Source organism: Eulemur rufifrons, chromosome 30 (genome assembly GCF_041146395.1).
Source record: "Eulemur rufifrons isolate Redbay chromosome 30, OSU_ERuf_1, whole genome shotgun sequence".
NCBI lineage: Eukaryota > Metazoa > Chordata > Mammalia > Primates > Lemuridae > Eulemur > Eulemur rufifrons.
In genome coordinates, this window is record NC_091012.1 from 74,415,943 (window position 1) to 74,429,071 (window position 13,129).

Here is a 13,129-nt window from a genome sequence, read left to right on the forward strand (position 1 = left end):
GAAATCAAGGGCATCCAATTTGGTGCAGAAGTGATCAAATTATTACTCTTTGGTGATGATATGATCTTATATTTAGAAAACCCAAAAGATTCTTTTTTTTTTTATTATCCTCTTTTTTTATTAGTTTTTTTATCATTAATAACAATTTAATTTTACAGAATCAAAGAGTCTAACAGTATATCTTGTTAGATACAGTATGTCCTCATAATGTATACATTATTTCTTGTACAATGATATGAAATAATATGGGAAATATTCATGATAAATTATTAAGTGAACAATGCAAGTTAAAAACAACAGTTTCATATTCCCCCCCCCTTTCCCGAGTCAGCACCTTCAAGTGTTACCACTCCCCAAACGGTGCTCAATGCACTCATTGTGTAGGCATACCCCCATCCCCTCCCCCACCCCCCACCTCAGTCTGATATCCAATTGGTGTCGTTCCCAGATTTGTATTTAGGTGATTATCAGGGAAACCAATTTTCTGGTGAGTACATGTGCTTACAACCCAAAAGATTCTGCCAAGAGACTACTAGAATTGATAAACAGATTCAGTAAAGTCTTAGGTTACACAGAAGTTTTTAATTTGATTAATTCTTCACCTAGAATATCCTGCCCCTGTCACCCTGTGAGTGTATAATCTTATATTATTAATTTAGTTTTCTTTCACCTATTTGTCCCAGAGCAATTTTTGTAGTTTTAATGAGCCATGCCCACTACTTTTCTAGCCTGTGTTCCATGTTATGGAAGAAAGAAATGAGTGAGTCTTGCCTTCAGCTCACCCATTCCAGGTTAGAAAAGAGTAAACAATAATTTGCAAATAAGATATGTTCTGCTCCTGCCAGTTCTAGAAGTGGAACAGGGACCTGGATTGATGCTACTCAAAACCAAAACCATGTTAGCCACACCATAGAGGAGGTAGCTCAAGAGTGAGTGAAAAATGCAACAAATCTTTTCTACCATTTTGAATATGGCTTTCATTTGATTGGATGTTTGCTTGGTTTCAGTAAAACTTTGCTTATTTTCCAGAGCACTTACAAAGTTTAATCAAACAGCTTATTCTTTTTATTAATGTTTCTATGGATGACCAAGAGCTTGGAGCTTCTGACTCCACCATTTTGGTAACCTATAATTCTCTGTAAAGTTTTAACAAGTGCTAATGCCCAGTATTAGCTTAGATTTAGTGACTGACAATCAGGTATTCTAATAAACTGTTGGTAGAAATGTAAATTTATGCAACCTTTATGGAAGGGAAGTTGAAAATATGTATTAATGATTATAAATGGTTATGCCCCTTGACTCAGTGTGTTTATAGGAAAATGGAAGTATTTTGTGATATAGTGTTACAAAGTGAAAATATGCATATATGAAACTCTATAGTATATAGCATTTTATCATATACATGTGTATATATAATTATGTATGTATGTGTGCATATATATTTTATATATATATATATATATATATCTCCCTTTATTTTTAGGTTAAGGCAAAAGAGGTCTGGGTGCTGCTTCAGATTTGAAAACTGAAGAGAATGATGACTCAGTTTCAGCTTATGTGGATTTCTTTTTAATTTAACTACTGATAGCTTCAGCTTAAGTGGATTTCTCTTTAATGTAACTAATGATACTGTTCACAATCTGTGTGAAGAATACAGTAATTAAAGGGCACACATGAGAAAATGTGCTCCTATGTTTGTGTGCCTCTCAATGTACTCATGAAATCACCTGAAAAAATGCAAGGGCTCACTATCTTACATAACAATAAACAGAAAGAAGGACATGTCTAAATTATTAGTGCTTTGACTATTTCCAAATAAAGCAAACAATTGCTGAACTCACAGTTACTTATATCTACTTTCTCTTTATTACATTCTCCTGTATATAGCAAGCCTGGCCATGGCCTACCACAACTACTTCATACTCAGAAAAAAATAGCATCAGAGAAAATGTTTTTCAATATTAAATAGTTAGTTCACATTATTTTTAATTGTCCTCCCCTCTGCTTGATTTCTTTTGAGTTTTACTTCCATCTGTGCACATTAATGCTGATCAGTTACTCCCAATTTAATAGGGAGTACATGTAGTGTGTTTTTCTATTCTTTAGATACCTATTTAGGATAATGGTGTCCAATTCCATTCATATTGTTGCAAAAGGAATTAAGTCATCCTTCTGCATGGCCAAGTAGGATTCCATGCTATACATATACCACATTTGTTAATCCACTCATGAATTGATGGGCATTTGGCTTGATTCCACATCTATACAATTATGCCTTATGCTGCACTAAACATTCAAGTACAGGTGTCCTTTTGATAAAATGACTTCTTTTCCATTGGATAAATACCCAGTAGTGGGATTACTGGATCAAATGGTAGGTCTACTTTTAGTTTTTTGAAGTATCTCCATACTGTTTTCCATAGAAGTTGTACTAATTTGCAGTTCCACCAACCATGTAGAAGCATTCCTTTCTCTCTGCTTCCACACCAGCATCTATTATTTTTGGACTTTTTAATAAAAGCCATTCTAACAAGAGGTGATATCTCACTGTGGTTTTGATTTGCATTTCCCTGATGATTAGTGACATTGAGCATTTTTTCTTATGTTTATTGGCCATTTTTCTATCTTCTTTTGAAAAGCTTCTGTTCATGTTTTTTGCCTACTTTTTGACGGGGTTGTTTGATTTTTTCTTGCTAGTTTGCTTGAGATCTTTGAAGATTTCTGTTATTAGTTCTTTATCAGATGCATAGCTTGCAAATATTTTCTCACATTCTGTAGGTTGTCTATGTGCTTTCTTTATTATTTCCTTGGTTGTGCAGACACTTTTTAATTTAATCAAGTTCCATTTATTTACTTTTGTTGGTGCTGTCATTGCCTTCAGGGTCTTTTTCATAAACTCCTTGCTTAGGCTGATATCTAGAAGAGTTTTTCCAACATTTTCACCTAGTGTCCTTATAGTTTAATGCCTTATATTTATAAACAGAAGTAATCACAAGTTTTGATTTTGCTATGAAGGTAGTTTTTAGATAGATTAAATTTTTATCAGTAGAATTTAAGTAAAGCAAATTACCCTTCATGATGTGGGTGGGCCTCATCTAATCAACTTAAACCCTTAAAAGCAATGACTGAGTTTCCTGAAGAAGAAGAAGTAATTCTTCTTCAAGACCACAATGTATAAACCATGCTTGTGGGCCTTCCCTGCACATTTCGGATGCAATACTGGTTTTGTTTCTCTGGCTAATAAACAAATGTTTGGGATTTTTAAATGATTATTGATGGAATGGTGACTCTGTTCATATTGGTGACACTTATGAGAAACATTGCACCTTATTGATAACCTATATAAAAGACCACATATTTTAAGGAGAATTTAGACACAGTGACCATGTCTCCTAGATTAATATATTACCTAATTCTTTTGTCCACTTATAGAACTCTGAAATTATCACCCAGGGTTCTTCATTATTTCATTGTATTTTTTAAGTCTTTGACTCTTAAGATATATAAATATCTTTCTATTTATCAACACTAAAGCCCTTAGACTTCAGGAAATCCTGCATTCTTTTGATAACCTTCCTCTCTTATAGAGCTCTAGTTATTCTAGGTAATACTATGATATGTGATTGAATATTAATATTTCTCTTGACTTTATGTAATTATACCTCCCAATCTATGAGGTCATTCTATTGATACTACCTATTGAAAATACCTGTGTGCATAAGCATGTTTCTGTATTTGTGTGCATAGAGATTTCTGAATGGTACTTAATATATTTTCATAATAGTGATGGCATTTTAGAGCTACAGATTTATTTCTTTCTATTTATTCTGTATTCTTTAAATATTTAGGGGAACATTACTTTTGTAAAAGTAAATATTTATTTTATAAAATGTTAGCATACAGTTTTATAACAGAAGAAAGCAAAATTAAAATAAAATACAGAGAAAATAAAATTTTTCTTTTATGTAAGTCCTATATTTAGAGTTTTAAAAATGTTGGAACTTAAAACCTGAATGGTGAACACATTATATGAATGCCCAATTTAGAGATTAGTTTTTTTATTTGCTATTTCTTAAAAATTAGAGTAGTGATAATAGCTAGAGCCACTGTATGCACTTTATATGCCTTATCTAATTTGATTCTCAGTCAAATTACTTCTCTTATAAATTTTAACAAGCTTCAGGTTCTTCCATCATCAGGTTACTGTCCTTCACTTAGCCCAGGACATGATAGATAAATGAAATTATTAGCCACAGACCTCCGTCAAGACACCATGAGTATTGTCACATGAACTAAATTGAATGGGACAGAAATCAATAACTTATGTCAAGAAAACCAGACTCAGGACCTGAAATACCAGCATATTGCAGTGGAAGTTTCCAGGTAAGGAGTGAGAGAAAAAAAATATTGTTGTGAACAAAATGCATTCAACCACTATGAATGTTGTGCATTGCTCCAGTAGCCATATGTAATGGATAAAATACATTTGCATATTCTCTATCCTCTACTGTTGCTCATCTTCAAATTCACTTTAGAATTAAAACAAATTATTTGTATCAGAAATCACTATGCATTAGTATAAAAAGAGACCTCAAATCTTAATTATAGAGTAGAATATTTTTGCTTTGTTTTCTGCCACCATCCTGCTACTTGGGATCCTATTAAAGTGATTATTGTATACTCTAAGTAAAGATAGCATAGTAGTTTGTTGCTGTAAATGTAACTACTAAATAGAACTTTATGTGTTATGGCCATTAACCTCATTGCCCAACCAAATTCCTTGACTGAAATGCCAACAGATTTTTCTGGTGGTACATCTAAATATGTGTACAATTTTAAACTGACTTTTTCATGATTTATTCTTTTAAAATCAAGAATTAATAAACAAGAGAGTTTTATAATATCAATGATGACAGATTATGAGACCCTTATTTAGGGCGCTGACAGTGAAGATAAAGGGCAGAGCAGAGAACAGATACAAGAGATATTTGGAGACTTAGTGATGAGATGTGAGATGTAATGAGTAGGGAAGACTTTAGAATGACTTCTAGGTTTTAGTTTTGAGGAACTTGGTATATATTGATGCTATCTACTAAAATATGACATAAACATAAAAATTCTGAGCCAGTCTTATGGTGCCTGTTAAGACAGTGAATTAACATGACATGTGGACTCCCTTACCTAAACTCAATGCTGAAGCTGCTTCAGAAACTCTAGGGCTGTTGATGGACTTCTGAGCCCAAGACAAAAACTGTGAGAAATGTCTGGATAAATAGAGATTGCCGGGTCCAAGTGTCTGTGTGTGTGTGTGTGTGTGTCTGTGCCTACATGTGCATGTGGGGTAGATAACGGCAGCCTAAAGGAAAACATGAGCTGGGTAATATAGTGAGAAGCATCACTGCTTTTCCCACCACCAATGCAGTCACAGAAAAGCATTAGTGCTGACAGAAATGGCTGGGAATTCTCGGCAAAAACCAAGAACCCAGCTGGAGTCGGGAGATGCTATAAGTTAAGGCCTCTGTGTATTTCCTCCTAAAGACCTTTCCACCTTTAAGAAAAGATGTTTGGAAGCTTATGAAATTGAAAAGGAAGAAGTAAAAACATGTATCAATTTTAATAACTTTGGAACAATGAGGCAATGTTCCCAAATGATAAATAGAATGTATCATTTTGAAACTAGCAGAACAAAGGAAAAGAATAGAAAAGCAAAATAAAACTGAAAAAAATAATTTTAAGACATGAATTCAGAGGGTAGAATGTCATAATATAACAGTGATAAGAAAAGGAATGAGATTAAATCAACAATAACAAATAGGACAAGGAGGGGATTATATGAAAAACTATGACATATTTAGAACCAAATAACACTGAAAATATAGTATATTAAAATTGTGGAATGTAGCTAACACAGTACTTACAGGACAATTTATTAGCTTTGAATATATTTCCCATAAAACAAGAAATATTGAAATTTCTTGAGCTAAGCATGTAACTCATAAAATTGGAAATGCTGTAACAACTCTGTAACTCCAAAAGAAAAAGAATCAAACAAATAATAAAACAAATCAATAAAATAGATCACAAATTAAAAACAAAACATTTAGATAAAAGCAGGAAATTTAAAAAAGATATTGATTAGACAACTAAACCTCCAGAAAAAAATGCCCCGAGGTAAAAGAAAGATGTAAATAATCCAATGACAGAATAAAAATGGGACAACCACCTCAGGTGCAATGGGAACCCTCAAACACTGTTAGTGGAAGTGTGTATTGTGACAGCTATTCTGGAGAACAACTTGGTACTTTGGGTGATGGGATGAAATGAAGAAAGCATGTCATTTATGACCCAGCACTCCCACTCCTGAACATACACCATACGGGATATGCACGAGGGTGTTAATCACTGCATCTTTTCTTGTAGTAAAGAGTTGAAGAAGTAAATAGTACATCACCAGTTATCCCCTTATCCTGCTTTATTTCTCTTCATGGTGTTATCACTATTTGACATTATGGGTGCTGGGGATACTGTGGAGAAAAAAAGCAAAGTCCATAACCTTGTGGAGCTTTACATTTATCCTCTTATTCATCCTATAATGTCAAGTAGTGATGACACTTATGCTGTTATTTAAAACAGGATGGCAGGAAAAGCTCTCACTGTTGAAGTAATCTTTGAAAAGAATCTGATTGTAGTGAGAATGAAGGACACATAAAGGTCTGGGGGAAGTGCATTCCACACAGCAGGTACACTATAGCAAGAAGGCTCTAAGGCTGAAGAGGGCATGAGATGTTGGAGGAACAGTAAGGAGGCCAGTGTGGCTGAAGTAAAGCAATCAAGGCAGAATGGCAGAATTTTAGATCACAGAGATAGCTAGGAAGGCACAACATGTAAAGACTAAACATTCATCTAAGGGTGATGATAAACCCTTGGGAAATTTCAAGCAGGAGAGAGAGTATCATTATCTGAACTGGCTATTTAAAGACTCATCTGGCTAGTTTGTGAAGAATAAATTGAAAGTAGAAGATGGCAACAAGGAAACAAATCTGGCAACTATTGCAAAAAGTCCAGGAGACAGATAATGGTAGTTTGGACTATGATAATAGTGGTGGAAATGGTTATAAGTATTCATATTCTAGATATATTTTGAAGGTAGAGACATCTGGATTTATGGATGGATTGGATATGGATTGTGAGAGGAAGAGAGAAGTTCAAAGTTTTTGGCCTAAAGAACTAATGAATGGTAGTGTCACATACTGAGATGGGGAGGACTTAGGAGCATTTTGGAGAGTATGTGTGAATTAGGTCAATTTTGGACAATAAATTGGACAAAAAATTGTATTCCTTTTTAGATTCTCTTGTCTCATTTCTTAAGTTAGGTTGTCCTGATACATCAATTTGCTGCTCTTCCACTTCTAGGATAAAATGAAATGCCAAACCACATGGGATCTGGCTTCCTAAGCAAGGTGACCAACCATAATGGTTCGCACAGGATTAGGGGGGCTCCCAGGAAGCAGGACTTTCAGCACTAAACCTGCATAATCCCAAGCAAATTAGAATAGTTGTTCACTCCATTTGTTAGTAACCACCAAAGGGGCAGATGATACAATCCAGAAGACTTGGAAAGTTACCTTTTTATAGGATGAACCTTGAGAAATGTGAAATGAAGCATGAGAGGTGTTACAGGTTGGATTTTCTAGATGTGAATGTTCAAATGGCTTTTGGCATGTCATATATTTATTATGGATTAACACATGTGCAAGGAAGTAGGCAGAAACAGGATGAGACAAAATAATTTAAACTGAGTCAGGTCTAACAAATCTTTGGCTAACCTTATTATTGGAGCATATAAGCCCACTACAGTTGTTCTGAAGTAGGCCTAAATGGGCTGTATTTTATACCCCTTTTATACCTCAGTTTTTGGCTGTGAGCTATCTTAGGAAGGATGTGCTGTTGGGTGAAGTGGCTCTCTAAAGAAGCTGACAACTGGACTGTGACTCCTGACAGCACTCCCAGCATCCGGGGCAACAAATCTTTTATTGAAGGGGTTCTGAGTAGGCAAATGTTCATGCCTACCATAGACAGGACCAAAAATACACATTCTCCCATCTTTATGCCCTCCGTAGACTGCTCTGAGGTATGGTTTCTCCTTGCATACCTTCTTGAGATATCTGTGTGTTGAGTGAACATGCCTGTTAAGAATGTCTCTGACCTGCATTTCCTTGCCCTTTTACTTTTCACTGTTACCACCCTGGATTTATTCTCCCAAATATACAGTACTTATCTCAGGCCCTGTTATCCTGAGGACCTAGGCTTAGACAGTTATGTTAAATATGAGATGCCTGTTAGATGTCTAACTGGAGATATAAATTAGACACCTACAATTTCAGTTCTGCATTTACACATTTAAGAATCATAGATGGTGTTTAAAGCCATGGGAGTGAATGAAATGACCTAAGGCAAGTGTAGAGATAGAGAACACTGAGCACAAGATTAAATCGTTTATGAATAGGAGCTATATATAATCCAAGTATCATTTTTTACACATTAGCATTTACCAAAGTAAGAGAAATATTTGCAGGTACCAATACATACTGCACTTTAAACTACATTGATTTTGTCATTCTTACACTATAGCAAAGATTTAGTGTCATATGGGAGTAGGGGATAGACAATAAAATGAAATGAGGAAAAGGGAACATTGTCTCCAAGGGATCAGTCTGTTAACAATGTTCTTGAGTCTTAGACCTAAGAACATTAAACTAAATTAGAAAATTTATTCTATCAATAGTTTAATTGCAATATTATGCTTCCTATACCCAGGAGGAAAATTTTACCACTCATACACTGCCTCCTCTGTTAAAGAATATCATCTGAGGTACAGAAGACTTCAGAGAGAACAGTCAAATTCTTGGCTTTGAGTTCCAAAATTAGATTCATCTCATAAAAAGAAAAAAAAGTCTTGAAAGGCAAGACATTTCTTTTATAAGAACTATTTCTTTTGGAATTCAAAAGAGTTAAACTCTGAAGGAAGCTGATTATAATTCTAATAGCATACAATACATATAAAAAAGAATATAAGATGAAGAGCTATGTGATGCATTCCAGGGGAGAGGATATGAATCCACTGACTTTAAAAGTAAAATGATTGAGAAAAATCATGATAATTATCAATTTTGTCTGAAAGTAACTAAATTAAAATTTTATAAATCAAACAGAATTTGGAGCATAGGAAATAAATTTAGTTTATTTACAGAAAAACAAACAAAGTCATCCTTTTTATAATTAACATACAAAATTTAATGTTGGTAAGTGCCTTCATTGTTTATGTTTCTGTTTGTAAAAGCAATACAAAATCATTTTACACATAACATAATATTTTTGGCTTGATAAGGATATTTTAATTTAATGATGTGCGTCACCTCTACACCAAGTTTCCATGTGCATTTTGCTTTTGGCAGCTGTAGGATGGAAATAATTACTTGCCCCACACGTCTGTTTGTAGCCAAATATTTACAGGGATCATAGGATTCTCCTGGGGGGACCCTTATCCTTTCCTTTAAAACTGAAAGTCACTGTATGTAAAAACACATATAATCAAACTGAGATGAGAGGGCATGAAATGCAATGGGATCCCATGAGAGACAATTCAACATAAAGGAGAAAGGAATCTGGACTAGGATCATAGGCTTATTAGAAGGGTCTTGGAAACAACAGGCAGGAGTAATTGATTCTGGGTGCACTGTGCTCCTGATATTGGGATATCTTATAACTCACCACTCTGATTATGATTATACTTCCTAATATGCTAGATTGAGCTTGCTAATTTTTTTTACTTTGATCTCTGGTCTTCTTTTATAGATTATATTTGTCAGGTGTTAATATAACAATTATGTTACTAAATTCTAGACTATTTTGTATATTTTGTAACATTGTAAATGAATAATTCTTTCATTGAAGATTAAATATACATTACTAATTGTATCATTTATATCAAGAAATATTTGGTAGAGTTGTGGGCATTGATAATTCTTTTTCTACATATTAGTTATTAAAACTAATATGCTAAAGTTATTAAACTTTCAGGTTTTCTACATGTTTTGGGGCCTCAGGTTATTTCATTAATAATTGCTAGTATGTTACCATTTTATTTTATATATCTATACTTTTTTGTAGTTTTATATTTTTTCTTAAGTTATATGATTGTGTTTAATTTTTGTTTTTCTTGATTTTATCTATGAGTGTTTCTCTATTTTGTTTTAAAGAATAACCAATCTTACTTTTTTCCTATTTCTGATTTTATATCTTTTTTATCTTTATTAATTTCTTCCTTTTACATTCTTTAGGTTTACTTGATTTTTTTTTTCAGTTTCATGTTGTGTTTAGTTCACACAATCATACTGCATTCCTTAATGCTCTATAGAATGGCAGATGTTTTCTGTTTTAAGTTAGACAACCCATTTCAAAATTATTGTGGACCAGAGACTCTAAATCTTAATGCAGAAGTGCTTACTTAGCATAGTCCCTTCTGAGAAACATCAGAGATGCTCTTCAGTTTCACCTTCTAGTAACTATAGTTTATTCCCTTTGCTGCAAAATATTGCATTTTGTGAATAATCTCAATTTATTTATTTTTTCCTCTATATACACAAATTTGAGTTGCTCCATTTTTTGCTATTACTAATATTGCCTGCTTTTACATGTTTCCTGATATACATTTGCAAATATTACTAAATCAAAACAAAATTATTTTCCAAAGAGATTGTATCAAAGAAATATTCTTCTACCAGTAATATTCAAAAGACACAATTGATCCAAAATCTCTCTAAAACTTGATATTGCCCTTCTTTTATTTTTTTTTCTGGTTAATTGAAGGAGTTTAATGTGTTCTCTAATTGTGGGGTTTTTTCTGCCACTACTTTTTGTTTGTATATATTCATATAGTACAAGTGTAATTTTGCTACATTGGCATATTGCATTGTGGTGAAGTCAGGACCTTCAGTGCATACATCAATCACTGAAGCAACACACGTTGTACCCACCAAACAACCTCCCATCATCCACCTTTTTGGTATCCTCCAACTCCTCCAAGTCTCCATTATCCACAATTTTATACTCTGCTTCCATATGTGTATATTATTTATCTCCCACTTATAAGTGAGAACTTGCAGTATCTGTCTTTCTGTGTCTGAGTTGGTTCACTTAAGACAATGGCCTTCACTTCCATCCATGTTGCAGCAAAAGACATGATTTCATCTTTTTTACAGCTGAATAGTATTCTATTGTGTATGTGTGTGTAGATTATATATATACATATATATATATATATATATATACACACACATATAAAATCACGTTTTCTTTATCCAATCCTCCATAGATAGGCATTTAGATTGATTCCATCTCTTGGCTATTTGAATAGTGCTGCTATAAATAAATATGGGACTGCACATATCCTTTTTATATATTGATTTATTTTTCTTTGGGTAGATAGATACCCAGAAGTGGGATTGCTGGATCATATGATATTTCTAATTTTAGTTCTTTGAGAAATCCGCATACTGTTTTCCATAGAAGTATTGATTTGCATTCTCATCAACAGTGTATAAACATTCCCTTTTCTCTACATCCTTGCCAACATCTGTTAATTTTTTATCTTTTTAATACTAGACATTCTGACTGGTATAACATGATATCTCATTGTGGTTTTAATTTGCATATGTCTGATTAGTGATGCTGAATATTTTTTCATATGATTTTTGGCCATTTGTTTGCCTTATTTCAAAAAAATGTCTATTCATGATCTTAGCCACTTGTTAATGGCATTGTTGTTGTAGAGTTGTTTGAGTTCCTTGTAAATTCTGGATATTAGTTACCTGTCAGATGTATAATTTGCAAATATTTTCTCCCATTACACAGGCTGTCTGTTCATTCTGTTGATTATTTCTTTCACTGTGTAGAAGCTTCATAGTTTAAGTCCCATTTGTTTATTTTTGGTTTTGGTGCCTGTCCTTTTGAGGTCTTGGTCATGAATTATTTTCATACACCAATGTCCAGAAGAGTTTTCTGTAGGTTGTCTTCTAGTATTTTTAGAGTTTCTGGTCTTATTGTATCTGGTGAGTAATAGGGCTCCAGTTTTATTCTTCTGCATATGCCAATCCAATGTCTTTAGCACCATTTATTGAAAAGAGTGTCTTTTCCTTAGTGTATGTTCTTGTCAACTTTGTCAAAGATCAGTTGGCTTTAAGTATGTGGATTTATTTCTGGGTTCTCTATTCTGTTCTATTGATCTGTGTGTCTATTTTTATACAAGTACCATGCTGTTTTGATCGCTGTAGCCTTGTTGTATAATTCAAAGTCAGGTAATTTGATGTCTCTAGCTTTGCTCTTTTTGCTCAAGATTGCTTTGGTTATTTGGGTTCTTTTTTGGTTCCATATGAACTTTAAAATTGTGTTTTATAATTCTGTAAAAATGATGTTGGTATTAATAGGGATTGTGCTGAACCTGTAAAATACTTTGAGCACCATGGTCATTTTAACAATATTAATTCTTTTGATCCATGAGCATGGGATATTTTTCCATGTTTGCTTCATATACAATTTCTTTCATCAGTGTTTTGTAGCTTTCCTTGTAGAGATCGTTCACCCCCTTGGTTAAATATATTCCTAGGTTTTTGTTTATTTGTTTTTGCAGCTATTGTAAATGGGATTTGCCCCTTGATTTGGTTCTCAGCTAAATCATTATTGTTGTATGGAAATGTTACTGATTTTGGTACATTTAGTTTTGTATCTAGAACTTAATTCATTTATTAAATCTAACAGTTGTTTTGGTGGCATATTTAGGATTTTCTAGATATAAGCTCATATCATCAGTGAAGAGGAACAACGTGACTTCCTCTTTTCCAATTTTGGTGCCTTTTATCTTTTTCTCTTTTCTGACTGCTCTGGCAAGAACTTTCAGTAATATGTTGAATAGGAGTGGAGAAAAATGGCATCTTTGTCATTGTGGTTTTATTTTGCATTTTCCTGATAATTAATGAAGTTGATAATCTTTTCATATTGCCTTTAAATGTTTCTTTTTCTTGAAATGCCTCCCTTTTGTTTCTTGAGGGGTTTTTGTTGATTATTTATTTTT